The sequence below is a fragment of the Armigeres subalbatus genome, chromosome 2, assembly GCF_024139115.2.
Source record: "Armigeres subalbatus isolate Guangzhou_Male chromosome 2, GZ_Asu_2, whole genome shotgun sequence".
In the NCBI taxonomy this organism is placed as follows: Eukaryota; Metazoa; Arthropoda; class Insecta; order Diptera; family Culicidae; genus Armigeres; species Armigeres subalbatus.
The window spans coordinates 421886246-421903081 of record NC_085140.1 but is presented as its reverse complement, the minus strand read 5'-3'; the positions used below and the strand labels follow the sequence as shown (position 1 = coordinate 421903081).

Sequence of the window (16836 nt, the reverse complement as noted above, 5' to 3'; positions counted from 1 at the left end):
CTTTATTTCTCTCAACAGGAGGCTTCTGAACCTTTATATTCTAAATTTTAGTTTAGAAGCATATTATTCAACATATTGACTCGATCAGGTATATTACATTGCAGATTTTTTAAATTTGTTCATTCGACGTTTTGTCCTTTTGATCTTTTGTCCCACAGCCCTTCGTACATTGTACTGCTTGGGGTGGACAGGATTCAAAAGTCTTTGACTGATTGCCATGCATATTATGTACACTGACCCCACAATCATGGGTCACACACTAATGTGGGTCATTTCCATTTGATCAACATGCATAATGGAGTGACTAATTATTGTTCAAAGTGACCCATATATGTAGGATCAGTACTGGAAATCGTACGTACTTTGGACTCCGCAAGACGCTCCGATCGAATAGAGTTCGCCGCCGTACCAAACTGACAATCTACAAAACGCTAATTAGACCGGTAGTCCTCTACGGACACGAGACCTGGACGATGCTCGTGGAGGACCAACGCGCACTTGGAGTTTTCGAAAGGAAAGTGCTGCGTACCATCTATGGTGGGGTGCAGATGGCGGACGGTACGTGGAGGAGGCGAATGAACCACGAATTGCATCAGCTGTTGGGAGAACCATCCATCGTTCACACCGCGAAAATCGGACGACTGCGATGGGCCGGGCACGTAGCCAGAATGTCGGACAGTAACCCGGTGAAAATGGTTCTCGACAACGATCCGACGGGCACAAGAAGGCGAGGTGCGCAGCGGGCAAGGTGGATCGATCAGGTGGAAGATGACTTGCGGACCCTCCGTAGACTGCGTGGTTGGCGACGTGTAGCCATGGACCGAGCCGAATGGAGAAGACTCTTATATACCGCACAGGCCACTTCGGCCTTAGTCTGAATAAATAAATAAATATGTAGGATCAATGTACAATACAAAATTTAGATACAAAACCCAGATTAATCCACCTAGCGGTGATGGTGCCTTTCTCGTTTCGTTCGAGTGAGTAATTTCTAAGCACTTTTGGTATGAAAAAAAAAGTATTTTGGCCATAACTTCTGAGCCCATAGTCCGATCCGGGCAATTTTCAAAAGAAAATATAGGGACACGATTCTGCGTCGAATGTAACTTGTTGCGAGGAAATCGGTTGAGGGTAAGTGCTTAAAAATGAGTCTGAATATTTATTGTAAAAAAATGTATTTTGGCCATAACTCTGAATCTCATAGTCCGATTCAACCAATTTTCAATACGAAACAATTTAACAGGATTTCGCGTTGAATGCATGTTGTTACGAGCGAATCGGTTTAGGATAAGTGCCTGAAAAATGAGTGAGATTAGTTCGCACACACATACATACTCACACTTCAATTCGACGAGCTGAGTCGATCGGTATATAACAGTATGGGTCTCCGGGCCTCCTATAAAAGTTCGTTTTTGGAGCGAACATATAACCTTTACGTATACTTTGTATACGAGAAAGGCAAAAAATATTCAAACTTTATCAATAAGTTTTTTTGAATTGTAATACATCCGCCATTACGCACCCCCTGAGGCCAGCGAAGGTACCCCCCCGGGTTACATGTACCCCAGGTTGAGAACCGCTGGCTTAGAAGACGCCCGGGAACCGGCTGCTTGAAATCATGATTCTAATGATTTCTTGATCGCAGTTATCGACATGTTAACCAAGAACATGTACTTCCTAACATACAATTAGGTTCAGGTTTCCCTTAGTACAAGTTCCATACAAATGCTTGCACTCTTATTCATTTATAAAATAAAACGGATGTGATGATATTTACATAAACAGTTAAGTCACAATATGAATCATCACAAAATTATACCATGCGTCTCCATATGCTTTTATGCTTATATGCTGCTGATCAGTTTTCGAAATCTCCACCTTTTGGTATATCATACAAATAACGGTGAAACTGCACATTTTTCACAGAGTTTGCTATAACTGAGAAATGAACACATATTACGCCCTTTAAAATTCAGGGCAGTTGAAGAAATTGCCAAAAAATCTTTCTACATTTTCATATCACAAAGGGTTACGGATGGTATTCCCGGCATAGGCTCAAAAACCAAAGATAGAAACATTATTTTTCGAAAATTCCTGCGTAATCGTGTGTGCCCACTCGAGAATTTACAGCTAGAGATGCAATTGCGGTATTAGAGGGTTGCGCCGAAGCGCAATTGCCTGCCGGTACCCTACCAGTTGATCTAAAATTGAAAATAATGATAATATAATGGTATGTACATGGAAGGTTGATTATGTTATTACGTTCAATCAAAGTACGTATGTCTTGAATCAGATTTGATCTGAGACACTATTTTTAATACCCATATCGAGTACGATAATACGAACACTTTCGTCTAACATAAACATTATTGAACACGTCCCCCAGTGACAACATAGAAGCCCAAACCAGCTGGGCGCAAGTGAAAAAGCGTTCGTCTTTTTTCTGCTTCCACTTAGGCCGCATCAGAGACGAGTTTCCGTTCGTTGCTATTAGGACTTTTCCGTTTTTCCCGTCATCGTCGTCGTCGTGTGGCAGTCGACTTCGCTTCTACCGCACACCCCAGCCAGTCACCCGACCAATATGCCAACGCTGCGCTGCACTACCGGGTGGAAGAATGACCCAATTCGGATTGAGCTGTTTGTTGGCAATGGATTCAGAAACGAACAACTCGAACCCACCAGAAAAGGAGCCCGAATCGGATTCGATGCCAAGATAAAGTCTATGTAATCAACGGCGGTGGGTCTGATTGTTTTCCAACTATGTTGGCCCGGCTGGGGCTCCACAGAAAAAGAATTCTTATCGACTATCGATCGTTGACTAATGAGGGATAATGGAAATCAAATCAGTGGTTCATCGGAATTGGGGTGGATTTTACAGCACCACGAACATTGAGTACGAGTGCTGCTGAAGTTTGTGAATACGCTGCGCTATAACGTTTTATTTCCCGTGAATATTCCAAAGAATTTCTCGTAAGAAATCCAAGCTTCCGTGGATTTTCAAAGATTTTTCAGCGGAAACATCAAAGAAATTCCCGTGAAAACTAAAGAATTTTCCATAAACATACCATAGAATTTCTAAGAATTACAAAAAAAAACAAAGAATTTCCTGTTTAATCTCTAATAAATTTTCTGAAAACCGTAGTGGAGGCAGTTACTGAAAAAATAACAAATTGTGCGACCCCATCCTGGTATATATTTGCCAGTAGTTCGTGATTATGCTACGGGTTCAAGGTAGTCCATGAACTACATGTAGTCAAGGTCTGATGATAAACCTCTATTACGAAGGAAGTTATTGAAGGAAGAGAAACAAATGGTGTGACCCCATTTAGGTATATGTTTGTAGTACAAGTAGTATTTGTTATTGTCATGAGTCCAAGGTAGTCTACGAGCTGTATTGAGTCAAGATGTGCGAACGAACCTCCGTAACGCGGACAGCTATTGGCGAATTAATACGATATGCCATCCCGTCCTGACATATGTTCGCATTGCAAGTAAATCGTATTGTCCATAATCCAGGATTCAAGTAATCTACAAGCTCCTTAAAGTCCAGACCTGCAAATTATCATTCGTAATGCAGGCATTTATTGAAGAATAAACAAGTTGAATGACCCCGTCTTGGTGTATATTGCATTCCAAGTAATTGTGTTCAAGGTAGTCAATGACCTCTATAGAGTCAAGATCTGAAGATCAATCTTAGTAACGGAGCCAGTTATTGGAGAATAATGGAGGTAGTTACTGGAAAATTAATAAGTTGTGTAACCCCATCCAAGTAAATGTTTCCTTTCCAAGTATTTCTTGTTATTGTCATCTGTTCTAAGTTGTACGTAAACTCTATATGTTTGGTGAGGGATGATGTAAGCAGGAGTCCCCCAGCTGACCACAGGGGAGAGATCATTGGGGAGTGGGATTTATATTTGTAAATGCAAGTCAAAGGGACACACCTCCTGGACGATGTGCTCGGGGTGGTGCAAAATAACTTTACTACAAAGTACAAACCAGCAACCTTCATGTAGCAGAATACTGCCTAGAATCCAAATCTATACCAATTCATCGAAAGACTTTTCGTCGAATGACATTTAGTCGAATGACATTTGGTCGAGAGAACATTACGTCGAATGGACATTTAGCCGAAGGGACATTTAGTCGAAAATGATTTTTTGTCGATTGGACATTTGGTCGATGGCGAAGTTTGGAATGAATAACCTTGGTGCTTTTAGTTAAATGGTTATTTGAAAGAATAGGACTTTAGTCAACAATAATTAAAAAATAAATGACCTATTGAGGTATTTCAAAAAGTCACATAACTAAGTATATTGCTCCAATATTGTCCAAAGAATGATGGGTTCATAAAAAGAACAAATAATATGAAAACGGTAAATATTCCCAACAGGATATTCACTTTGGCGAACTCTTCGAACCGACAACAATGAATCTGTACCAGCTGGTCACCTTGGTCAAAATTAAATTTTCACCCAAGAATTAACGATTTATGGTTGAAAGTGAATTTTACACTGAACTAATTATTGTATAGATATTGAGTGGTAGAAAGAGTATCATTGAAAAGAATAAGAAAACCATTTCCATTCGACCAAATGTCCCATCGACGAAATGTCATTTAACCAAACATCATTGGACTAAATGTCAATCAATGAAATGTTCCAAAACCGACTACAATGAAGTATTGGCAAAATAACGCTGCTATGAGCTTGTGCTGAAAAATAGAATGAAGGGCAATCAGTACCTAATATTTTTCTATTTCTGCAGGTTTTCAATTTTTCTTTAGTCCACCAGAGTGTCTACAAGTACCCGTTTGTTCAGGCGAACAATCCTCATTAGCTTCCATATTCGTTCCTTCCGCCGCTAATTGAACTTCATTACGTCCACTGCATACATCTTATCAGTTCATTCATGCATCTTGTGGATTATTTATTCAAATTTAATCAGAAATCTATTTTAATGAATTACCTATTACCGATTGAAGCTTCCAACATTCGACTAAATGACTTTTTGGCTAAATGTCCATTTGATTAAATATCCATTTGACCAAATGTCCGTTCTACTAAATGTCCATTCGACCAAATGTCCCTTCGACTAAATTTCATTCGACTTAACGTAATTCGACAAACTGTCCCAAAGCCCTGGAATCCCATAGAGGTTTCGGGGATGTTCATACACTGGTCCCTCCAGAGGCCAAAAGTGCTTTTGATTCATCTTAGATATCATTAAAATTATTTAGCTCTTTTTTAGTGGAATGTTTTCACTGTCATAAGACGAGCTTAGCACAATTCCATTTAATTCCACCACTTCGTATTACTTTTACAAATACGTATTTCGACCTCAACTGTATGCTCTATTGCTATTCCGAATATATGCCCAATCAAAGGCAACGACATTTTTTGTTCACTTTTCCACATCGGTCAGTGGGACGGAACGGGAGTAGTATTGTCCTTCATGCCCTTCAACGATCCCCATGATGCCACAATGCTCGGAGATCCAAGTAAATGGGGTATCTGGCAGGCATGGCTGCGAGGTTTCCTTGGATCCAGTAGTGTTTAGCGGTACTACTCTGAAGGGCGACGACGACACTAACTGGGTCCGTGAGTATTGCGATAGGCTTATTTGTCGCGAGCGTCGCCGCAACTTAAATGGCTGCAGCTTCTGTGGAAAATACATTATATTGAGGAGGTAGTCTGTTGGATCTTGGTTAGTGTCAGAGACTCCTAATCTTCCACCTCGGCTGGGGACGGAACCATCCGTGTAACGAATTTTATGGTTCCGGGAAATGCGTAGCAATGTGTTCGAGAACCGACCTTCTCAGCACCTCGGTGTTATCGCCTCTTCGGGAGCGAGCGGCAAAGGATTTTTCAACCTTGGCGGGGGGAATTAGCCAGCTATTCGCACTATGACAGTTTAACCGCGCCTCTGGGGGCAGTGCCTGCCACGTTGCTCAGGATCCGATCAGCCTCATCGAGGAGAGGTCACAGTTCTGACTGATTTAGTTACAGCAACTTTTATGCGACTTGGCAGGCTACTTCTAGAGGAGTGGAAGTGAGAAGACCGGAAGCTAACAGAACGCTGATGAGATCTTTCTGGGCTTAGCAAGTTAGCTCCAGACCATAGAGCAAACGACTGTCGATCGCCGCTTGGTCTACCCTTAACCTGGTGTGTCTGTTGATGGCGCGGTGCTTTTTAGCCAATATCTTCATTAAATTGATGTCCACGCCAAGAACTCGAGCAATTTTCCGGTTTGGAATGGAATATAGACCGAGTTTGGTACATGGTCCTGCGAGTAGATGGCGACCGCAGCAAACGTGGCCCCGGATACACATACCAGCATTCATGACGAATCCAACGAAGGAGACCCAGCGAAGGCTTCCTACAACCTAATTTTTTGCTAAAAAACGTGTTATGTAAGCTCTGTTCACTGCATGATGCTGCGAATTGTGATCTTGCTAATTTTACCCCACAATGGGTCAAGTGGGGGTAATAATGGGTCACTGTTTAAATTACTAAGAATGTTTGTCGAACCGACCAAATGTATCTGAGGGCTATAAAACTATATAAAGGAACTTCTTGAACGATTTCGCTATCGGATCGGTCGGTAAAAACGATGACACATTCTCACCCTCTTGACCCATTATTGTCACCCCCGTCCTTTGAGAGGACTCCCATTTCTTCGGTACATTTGTCGGATGTGGTGCCGCCGATCTGCATTTGAAAGGTCCGTACGATGCCGAAATTTTTAATGAAAGCAAGTTTCCAGCGATGCCCCTCTGCCGAAATTTACTGATGACCAGGGGTATCCAGGTCCTACAAAATGCTTTGGAGATGTCTATTGAGACCAGGTCAACATTCTTGCCATCGTTGCATGCGCTCTGAAGCACGTTGCCCAGGTTAGCAAAGTACGTGCTAGTGCCATACCCTGGTCGAAAAGCGTTCTGTTGAAAACTGAACCTTCCATCTGCTACCAGCTTCTCACGGAGCCGGTGGTTGACTATTCTCTCCACGGTCTGGAAGGCACAGAAGATGAGGAAGACCGGCATCCTGACGAGCTAGAGAAACACTTTTTTGGTGATTGATTTGCATTACAAATGAACCGTTTGTTTAAGAATCTGCATATGTAACATTTTTGGCCAAAAAGAGAATTTTATATATTCTGAATCCTCGTCCAAAAATACGTGTTCTGGCAAAAAATAGACGAAAAAAATTTTTTCGTTCGAAAATGTATGAAATTTCCCTTCCCTTTGAAAGGAAGCTCCTTTCAGCTTTTGAATCCCTTTAAAGTAGGTTTCCGCGCCTCTTGATTAGAGGCTTTTGAGCCTCTTGTAGAGAGGTTTCCGAGCCTCTTAAAAAGAGTCTTTCTTTGCATCTTAAAAGGACGCTTCCAAGACTCTTGAAAGAAGAATTAAGAGCCTCTTGAAAGGAGGCTTCCGAACCACTTGAAAGTAGACTTCCGAGCCTCTTGAAAGGAAGCTTCCGAGCCTTTTAAAAGAAGGCTTACGAGCCTCTTGAAAGAAGGCAACCTAACCACTTGAAAGGAGGCTTCCGAACCTCTTGAAAAGAGGCTTCCGAGCCTCTTTAAAGGAGCCTCCCTAACCTATTGAAAGGGGGCTTCTGAGCCTTTTCAAAGGAAGCTTCCGAGCCTTTTGAAAGAAGGCTTCCGAGCATCTTGAAAGAAGGCTCCCGAGCCTCTTGAAAGGACGCTTCCGAGCCTTTTAGAAGGAGGCTTTTGAGCCTCTTGAAAGGAGGCTTCCGAGCCTCTTGAAAGGAGGTTTCCGAGCCTCTTGAAAGGAGCCTTCCTAGTTTCTTAAAAGGAGGCTTTTGAGCCTCTTGAAAAGAGGGTTCTGAGCCTGGGAGGAGGTTTTTGAGCCAATTAAAAGGAGTCTTCCTTTGCATTTTAAAAGGAGGCTTTTGAGCCTCTAGAAAAGAAGGCGTTAGAGCTCCTTGAATGGAGGCTTCCGAGCTTCTTGAAAGGAGGCTACCGAGCCTCTTGAAAGGACGCTTTTGAGCCTTTTAGAAGGAGGCTTTTGAGCCTCTTGAAAGGATGCTTTTGAATCTCATGAAAGGAGGCTTCTGAGCCTCTTGAAAGGTGTCTTCCGAACCTCTTGAAAGCAGGCTTCTGAGCCTGGATGGAGGTTTTTGAATCACTTAAAAGGAGTCTTCCTTTGCCTCTTAAAAGGAAGCTTCCAAGCCTCCTGAAAGAAAAACTCCCAGCCTCTTGAAAGGAGGCTTCCGAACCACTTGAAAGTAGACTTCCGAGCCTCTTGAAAGCAGGCTTCCGAACCTCTTGAAAAGAGGCTTCCGAGCCTCACGAAAGGAGCCTTTCGAGCCTCTTGAACAGGGGGTTTCGGAGCTTCTTGAAAAAAGGCTTCCGAGCCTCTCGGAAAGAGGTTTTTCAGCCTCTTGAAAGGAGACTTCTGAGCCTCTTGAAAAGTGGCTTCCGAACCTCTTGAAAGGATCTTGAAAGGAGGGTTCCGAGCCTCTTGAAGGGGGCTTTTGAGCCTCTTGAAAGGAGGCTTCCGAGCCTCTTGAAAGGAGGCTTACGAGCCTCTTGAAAGGAGGCTTACGAGCCTCTTGAAAGGAGGCTTACGAGCCTCTTGAAAGGAGGCTTACGAGCCTCTTGAAAGGAGGCTTACGAGCCTTTTGAAAGGAGGCTTCTGAAGTTCCTAGGAGGCTTCCGAGCCTCTTGAAAGAAGGCCTTTGAGCTGCTTGGAAGAAGGCTTCCGAGATGCGTAGAAGGATGCTTCTAATCCTCTTGTAACGAAGCAACCGAGCATTAGTGAAAAAAAAAATCATTTTGTTCATTTGACGTTTTGCACGTTCGATCTTTTGTTCCGCTGCCTTTCATACATTGTGCTGGTTGTGGAAAGCAGAATTCAATTGGGATTTATTAATCGCATTGCATATTATGTACAATATAAATTTTTGAAATATAAATACACTATTATCAAAATTGTATCAATGAGTTTTGATTGGAATTGTAATACGTCAGCCATTACGCATTTTTGTCCGAGGTACCCCCTAGGGCCAGCGAAGGTACCCCCAAGGGTACATGTACCCCAGGTTGAGAACCGCTGGAATAGGTCATGTGTCCAAACAGGTCATTTGACGTCTCATTTCTCAATCATCATTTCTCACTCACTGCGAGAAGTGAGAAATAAGAAGTTAGAAATTATGAGTAAGGAGGCGTCTTCCTTCTTACTTCGCTCTTAGCACTTTTCACAGTGAGAAGTCATAAGCAAGGATGTTATCGATCATTTAGTAATCTGCCTTCGATCATTTAGTAGTTTTTCAATAACTCATTCCAGAGGCTAAATTTCAACATGTGTTGAATGGTGGACTTTTAGTGCGAAGGTTTTTCTACAACTCTCCTTAACAGGTCTATGTTCGAATTTCACTGCTAAAGGAGTTGCGGTGCTAGTTGCTATACTTATACAAAATGATTACAAAATATGCAATCATTTAGTCTAAGTTACTGCTACTAGCGTTATAGCTCCGTTATTAATGAAATTCAAACAACGAACTGTTAGCAGAGTTGTAGATAAACCTTTGCCCATGAAGTCCACCATACAACACATTTTGAAATTTAGCCTCTGGAATGAGTTATTGAAAAACTACTAAATGATCGAAGGCAGATTACTAAATGATCGATAACATCCTTGGTCATAAGTGAGAAATGAGGAGAGAGCACGGTTGGTAAAAACTCATGGACGATTCAAATCAAACGTGAGTTGAAACGCACCCAACTCAGCAAGGATGGATGAGTTGCATCATCCATTTGATTCATCGTAGATTTTCTTTCGTTTTACTTCGTTAAAAACAGTAGATTGGTGTTCGTCGCATAAAAGAATGGAAACTCTTGTTTGTGTAAGCAATAAATTGATTTCGAACGCTTTTTGAGCTGAAATGTTTTTTTGGCAAATGAGTGAAACGATGCGTTTTAGCATGAAAAACTCAAGCGTAATGCATTCCTTTACAATCGCAAACGAGTTTGCACGCGCGGGAGGGCTTGATGATTACAATTTATGAGTGATTTTACCAACACTGGGAGTGAGAAGAGGGAAGTGAGACTTCTCATTTCTCACTGCTCACTTGAGAAGTGAGGCGTCTCGCTACTCACTTTGCACTTTCTTAGTTAAAAGTGAGAAATGAGGAGTGAGAAGTGAGACTTTTTTCTCACTTTGCACCACTCATTACTCATCAGTGAAAAGTAAGAAGTTGTAGTGAGTAGTGAGACGTCTCGCTTCTCACTTCGCACTACCCACTTTTCACAGAGAGAAGTAAGAAATTATGAGTGAGAAGTGAGACGTCTCTCTTCTCACTTTGCACTACTCATTGCTCACTTCTCATTCTGAAAAGTGAAAAGTGCGAAGTGAGCACTGAGACGTCTCACTTCTGTAGCAAGCAGTGAGACGCCACACTCCTCACTAATCATTTCACACTTCCCACTTTGAAAAGTCAGTAGTGCGAAATGAAAAGTGAGGCGCCTCACTTCTCACCAATCATTTCTCACTTCTCACTTCCCACTGTAAAAAATGAGTAGTGCGAAGTAAATAATGAGACGTCTCACTACTCACTTCGCACTTCTCACTTTCCACAGTGAGAAATGATTAGTGCCAAGTGAGAAAAAAGACGTCTCACTTCTCACACCACATTTCTCACTTCTCACTGTGAAAAGTGAGAAATGAGAAGGGAATAATTAGACGTCACTTTTCTCATTACGCACTACTCACTTTTAACGTCTCACTCCTCACTTCTTACTCCCCATGTCTCTCTTATCACTTCTTGCTGTGAAAAATGGAAAGAGCGAAGCAAGAAGTCTTCTCACTCATCATTTCTAACTTCTCATATCGCATTTTTTTAGGAATCCGAAGTGAGACGTCAAATGACCTTTTGGTCAAATGAGACATTCGGCCGAATGACTTGTTCCGCCAAATGACTTGTTCGGCTAAATGACCTATTCAGCCATATGACCCTTTCAGCCAAATAATTTGCCTAATGGTCTCAACACTCAAGCAATTGAACGACCTTCATACCTAAAATAATTTGGATGACTCTTATACCGAAATTGGTTAAAAATACATCTTTAGACTAAAAGAAACTTTAATGTGAAACTTTGTTTCCTTAAAAGATTGCAAACTTTTTTGCGCTCAAAATTCAAAACAGCGCTTTCTCCTTTTTGCTCAACGTTCAAAATAACACTCCCTCTTTTTACACTCAAAATTTAAAGTAACGCTCCCCTGTTTTGACAGTATCGTGGAAACTCCAAAGAGGTCTTGCAAATACGGTAACGAAATTCAGACCAAAAAGGAAAGCGTACAATACTCGGTGAAAAATGAGAATACGGTGAGTTGCGTGAACATATGAACCACAAGCCTTTTTTTGGAAATTTGTTCGAAATACAGAGAGAGAGGAGATTACTTGTTTAACGTGATGAAGAGATATTCCAATGACGAGCTCGATGGTCTAGTGGCTACCGCTTCTCCCTTTTAAGCATGAGGTCATGGGTTCAAATCCAGACTCATCCCTTTCCTTCTATCTGTGTTTCACGTTCTACCAAAACGATTCCTTCCAAACTAACAATTAAAAAAACTCCCGTGACACCTATGAGAGGTCGTAGAGATCTCTACATCTTTCTTAAGTCCAACTAACCATCCCTCCCTTCCTCAGCATTCGCAAGGTAGTGGCCAGGACATATCTCGACTATTGGAAAGTGCATTGCTTCCATCTAATAGATAGTGATTAGTCCCAAATCAATATCTTTGGAAACGAATGGAAGTGATGCTACTGTCATAAATAGTCAAGGCTTGTACCACCTACGAATTTGTGCGAATTGCTCAATGCTAATGCTAACGTGATGAAGAGATGTTCCAGACGTACCAACCCCTTCTTGAATTTGGATCTTGATGTCCTACATGACCAGCAGAGCGTTTTACAGAGTCTTGGCAGTAACTTGAAGTTTGAACAGCTCCCTGCGATAAAATTACATGATGGTTCAAAAACTTATACTAATATCCATATAAAAATAAAACGCGATTCGGAAAGCGAGGACATAACCAATCAAGGCCACATTTTGCATAGCTGATTGGGGTCTCAAAACGATTCAGAAAAACCTTGATCTTGAAACCCAATCAAGGATGAATTTTGCGTTTTTCCATACAACTGCTCCCCACTCAAATATACATTCTGAAATATCATACTTAAGGATTGTGGTTTCGCAAAGTTTCACACGCGACTGAGCCTGCCAAAAAAATGAACTGATTGAAAAAGTAACAAATTTTGACACCTGATTTTATTCTCGGGTCAACCCTTTTCTTATCGAATCGGGACAAGTAGCCAGTAGAGCAGTGAAGAAAATCGTTTATTGTAATGATGTATTTGCCTCCAATTCTAATTAAATTCATAGTAATATCCAGCAACAGGTGTATTTTACGAGGAACATTCAGCAAATGTAGCTACCGAGTTTAATTGGACCTTTTGGTGATTATTGCCCTCAATATTTCCCAAGCTGTCCCAGGAAAAACATCCATCATCAGTGCCATAAGTTACTTTATTGAGAAAGCAGTTGAAACCAGTTTAACACAAAAGATGAACAATGGTTATTTCATCATTTGCTAACACGGAATTCTTCGTGAAGCATGAACTGATACTGAACATAGCTTGGATATGTTGCTCATGATGACACATTGTTTGTTATTCGAGAAACTTAATGGCACTTGAAGGGAACAGAGGTGATAAAAATTATTGCAGTATGACGAGATCACAATTACAAGGAGTGGAAATCATTTAGTTATAAGAATAATCAACCGTGACATAACAACTAGATTTACTATTACGTTTATTTTTGAAAATATCTTTGAACGCATCTCACGTAACGTAAGAAACTGACAGCCAAACGTCAAAATCCAATGTTGTTATTATGGATTGTCGTATCCGGTTGAATCGTGGGCGACAATCACACTGTATCTTTAGCAACGACAGCACTACAAACAACGTTCCGCTAGGCAAATGAAAAAGCACACCCACAAGAAGGACGCGAGGAAAACCACCGCCACCGAATGGTACGGACGGTGAGCGGAAACGCCGAAGCAACGTTGGGCGCCAAAGTATACACACCATCACCACCAGCCAGGCCACCGACCATCCAACCATTCAAGCTGGACTGGGAAGTCTATGCCATGGCGCGTTTAACTTCCAAAGAGAAAGAGCATGAAATAATCAATATACGTATTGCAGTATTTTATGATAAGCTCGCACTTCGAGCCCGGCAGGCGACCCGTCATCCTTCCACACTACAGCATTGTTGAGGAATAAGAGCAAGAAATCCTTTACTGCCCCGCTTTCCGTGGCCACCGCCACCAGCTGGTTCGGTTGTAATATGGGGAAGCCGCAAGTTGCACTTAATGATTACGTAATTAGGCCGCCGGATAATTATCGTGTTGTCGTTTGTCGCCAAGCCACTGAAAGGCAACTCCGACACCCCGAGGGCTGCGACGAGGAGGTGTAACTACGTCCATCCTCCTATAAAGGGTTTACACATGAGCTGTCGTGGTATGACGTCTGCTTGGAGCTTAGGAGCTTTGTGTTTTATCGATCACCTCCATGGCTGAAGACAAAACATAACATAGGATGTCCAGTCCTTTCACTCAGTTGGGAACTCTGTACATAATCACATCACTCTCCGGGAAACTTGTTTCATTTAAATTTTATCTAATTAACCTCCCATGTTTGACATTCTTGCTCACTCTGCTTGATGATGGTAATTAAATCCACACGGTTCCTGATGCACAGTCAAAAAAATCGCTCGATAATATAATCAACTTGATGAACGACTGGCTACATTTAGGGGCTGCGAACAATGTTCGACAGATGGCGGTAATTAAATCATCCTGACTTAGAACAGCATCCCGTATTGGCAAAAACTCATCCAACAGTTATTGGATTCCCTGCAAACCTCTGGAACCAGGACCTTCGCTCACCACCGCATGTCAACCACGAACCGGTGTGAAATTACAAACACTCGGACACACACACTGGCATGTTGACACACATACACAAACATGAGAATACAACCGTCAGCATGTGTTCCGTTTTCATATTAACTTTTCACAGCTCAGGAAGGATGGGATATTACACAAATCACTTAATTATCTCTCTACTGCCAGTATGTTTCCTATTGCTCCTATTGCTCAAAGAATTCACTCTTTCCAGGTCTCGTCATCCAGTGAATCCGGTCGTTCGCCTTCAATTCTCCCTACACGTATTCGTCCTCCAAAGCAAAATCAACAGTCACCTTCTACCCATCGATTGACATCTATTTGTACACACTTTATCGAACAAACTGCCGCCCGCTCTAGACCTTCGCGAACTTTATTGCTCCATCGTACACCGGAATACGCCTCCGTCAATTACAACCCAAGCACATTCGCGATGACATTTGGAAAATTATTATTATTCCGACACACTCCCCGAAAACAAACTGATAACACACAGGCAAATTGGAACAGCTCCAGTTATTTCGCCGAAGCATTACACTAGAGCAGCAAACGAAAAATCATAGAGGCGACGAGCGACGAACACGACCACATTCCGGTTCGCTCCCATTCGGCAGTACTTCGGTTCGCCTGTCCTGCAGTACAACCCGCTCACTCCCCCCGGATCCCTTATCCGTGCTCACCCCACCCAAAACCTTTATTTTGCACCTAGTGAGCTGCTCCACAGAATGCACTCCCGGATTTGCTAACAAATTTCTAGGTCCATCACTGACCTGCAAGAACAAATCAACACCATCACCGCCACACGGATTTGTACCGCCCGAAAACACTCGCATACGCCTACGGGTTATGCAATCCGAATCGCAAAACTTTCACCGATCAATTCCACGTTAATTGCAATCGAATTTCACCCAGATAACTCCGGAAAACCAAATTGCAACTTCATCGAAGAATTCTAGGCTGTCACACCGAAAAACTACTGCCTCTGAATCTTCTGTCACTGTCAAAACCCCACATCTGGTCTCAAAACACAGGCGGAAATGGAACACACGCACACAAGTTCAATCGACCAATGCGCCTGCATGGTGGGCTACACCAAAAACAATGCTCCAACTGTCAAAGTTCGGGCCCAACTCGAGTGGCGAGACGACCCCCAGCCAGGAAGCCGAAGCAGGTGGTTGCTGACGTTGGCCGTGCGGTGGCGCTCGTGTATTAGGTCATCCCCCAGGCCAGATGGCAGTGCCGGTCGGCCGGACCGAGACGAGGCAAGTTCTGTCATATCAGTGGCTCCACAGTGAAGGATTTCCAGTAGGACGCTGGCGTACGGAATTCCCCAACCTACTGGAAAAGGCACGAGTGTGCGCGGTACGACCGTTGTTTGTAGGGGATTTCCAGTGCTATGTCTTCCCCTCGTGGAGCTGTCAAAATACGAAAAGGCGGGAGATTGATAAAAAGGCGGGTGATGTGGCCACGTGGTTCTGCTTATGGTTCCCGTATGCATAGGATTGAGTGAAATAGAGTTGAGGATGCAATAATGATTAATTCCATTTAATGTTTACTTAATAAAATGTCTTAACAAGTTTAAAAGTAGAATTTGTATTATTGTACTTTATTTTTTTAAATTTATTCATATCTTGGCAAAGATCCATATTTCAATCGAGATAATAGAAACACCTTTCAGACCCTTGCCGTTTCATTGCATCATCCTTCTATCAACAGAAGTCATAAAAATGCACCATGCGTCTCCATCTGTTCGTGTGTACATAAAAATACACAGCATATGATGTAACAAAAGGGCTCCATTCGACTAATTTTCCCATCATTTTTTTAAACTACAGGTCGTCATTACTATAGAGCTTGCATCCTATATTGCGTATAAAAAAAAGGTTGGATGTAAATTTGGAGGCTATTAAACACAAAAATCAAGCTATGCCTTGTTAGATACGAATTCTATCAAATCTCGAAAATCTCTCAGTTTTTCATCGGGCAATGAAATTGGCTCATCTGTGATAGGTTCCGGTAGCACCACTGGAAAATTGACATTATTTGTCATTTTAAAACTTTTGAAATCGGCGTCGCTCAGATTATATTTGTAGAATACAGATCCGGGATCATCGGTGCTGTACACGAACGCAGATATTTCCTTGAACTTGATTAGTTCTCCTGTTGTGGTTTTTCCGGAACACCTATCTGAATAATACACCATATGGGTGACGCACTCATCCATGCCGTTGAGATCCTTCAGGAGGCACGATCCAATTTCCTGCGAACTACGCCGTACCTTCAATTCATCCTAGATATAACAGTTAACATTATTTGTACCATTGTGGGTACTAAATACGGTCAGATTTACAGTATATAGCAGCCGTTTGTAGTACACGAGGCACTTCTGTAGATCAAACAACGCAGTGCGAAAGTGCACATTAGATTTAGCGAAATTGACATCGCTCCTTTTTTGGCGGTACGCCTCCTGGGCTCGATTGTGATGTGCATCTCGCGAAGCTTCAACCTCCGATTTCTTTTCACCGCTGGATAATTTTGTGTAATAGCAAAATTTTTCACAATCGCAACACGTATCCATTTTAGGCTTTCTAAATGTTCATTTTTTTTTTGAACACTCGTTCACGAACCCGTCCGTTAAAACCCGGCAGGAAATACGATCGCGAAAATAAACGCCTTGAATTCAGAACCTACGACGAAATACAAAACAGCAAAATGATTAGATATCGACATGGATATCAAGATGATTTGGCAAACATTTGTCATTATCGCGATAAAAAGTATACTGATAGCACCTAATAGCTTTAGTATAAATAAATCATTATTAGCATTGAGCAATTCT

The 16836-nt window shown here is 42.1% G+C and overlaps 1 protein-coding gene across 3 annotated transcripts in view; it reads right to left on the bottom strand.

Annotated features, from left to right (window-relative positions):
• The window catches only part of LOC134213467 (voltage-dependent L-type calcium channel subunit beta-1), a 405504-nt gene extending 390009 nt beyond the window's left edge, over positions 1 to 15495 (bottom strand). The window contains exon 1 of one of the 3 annotated variants that reach the window (XM_062692544.1): positions 14703 to 15495. The gene's annotated coding sequence lies outside the window, so the exon portion shown is untranslated. Of the gene's footprint in view, positions 1 to 14328; positions 14664 to 14702 lie in introns of those variants that run through there. The other 2 variants (XM_062692543.1, XM_062692545.1) reach the window with 2 other exon arrangements.
• Positions 15496 to 16836: the final 1341 nt, after the last annotated feature.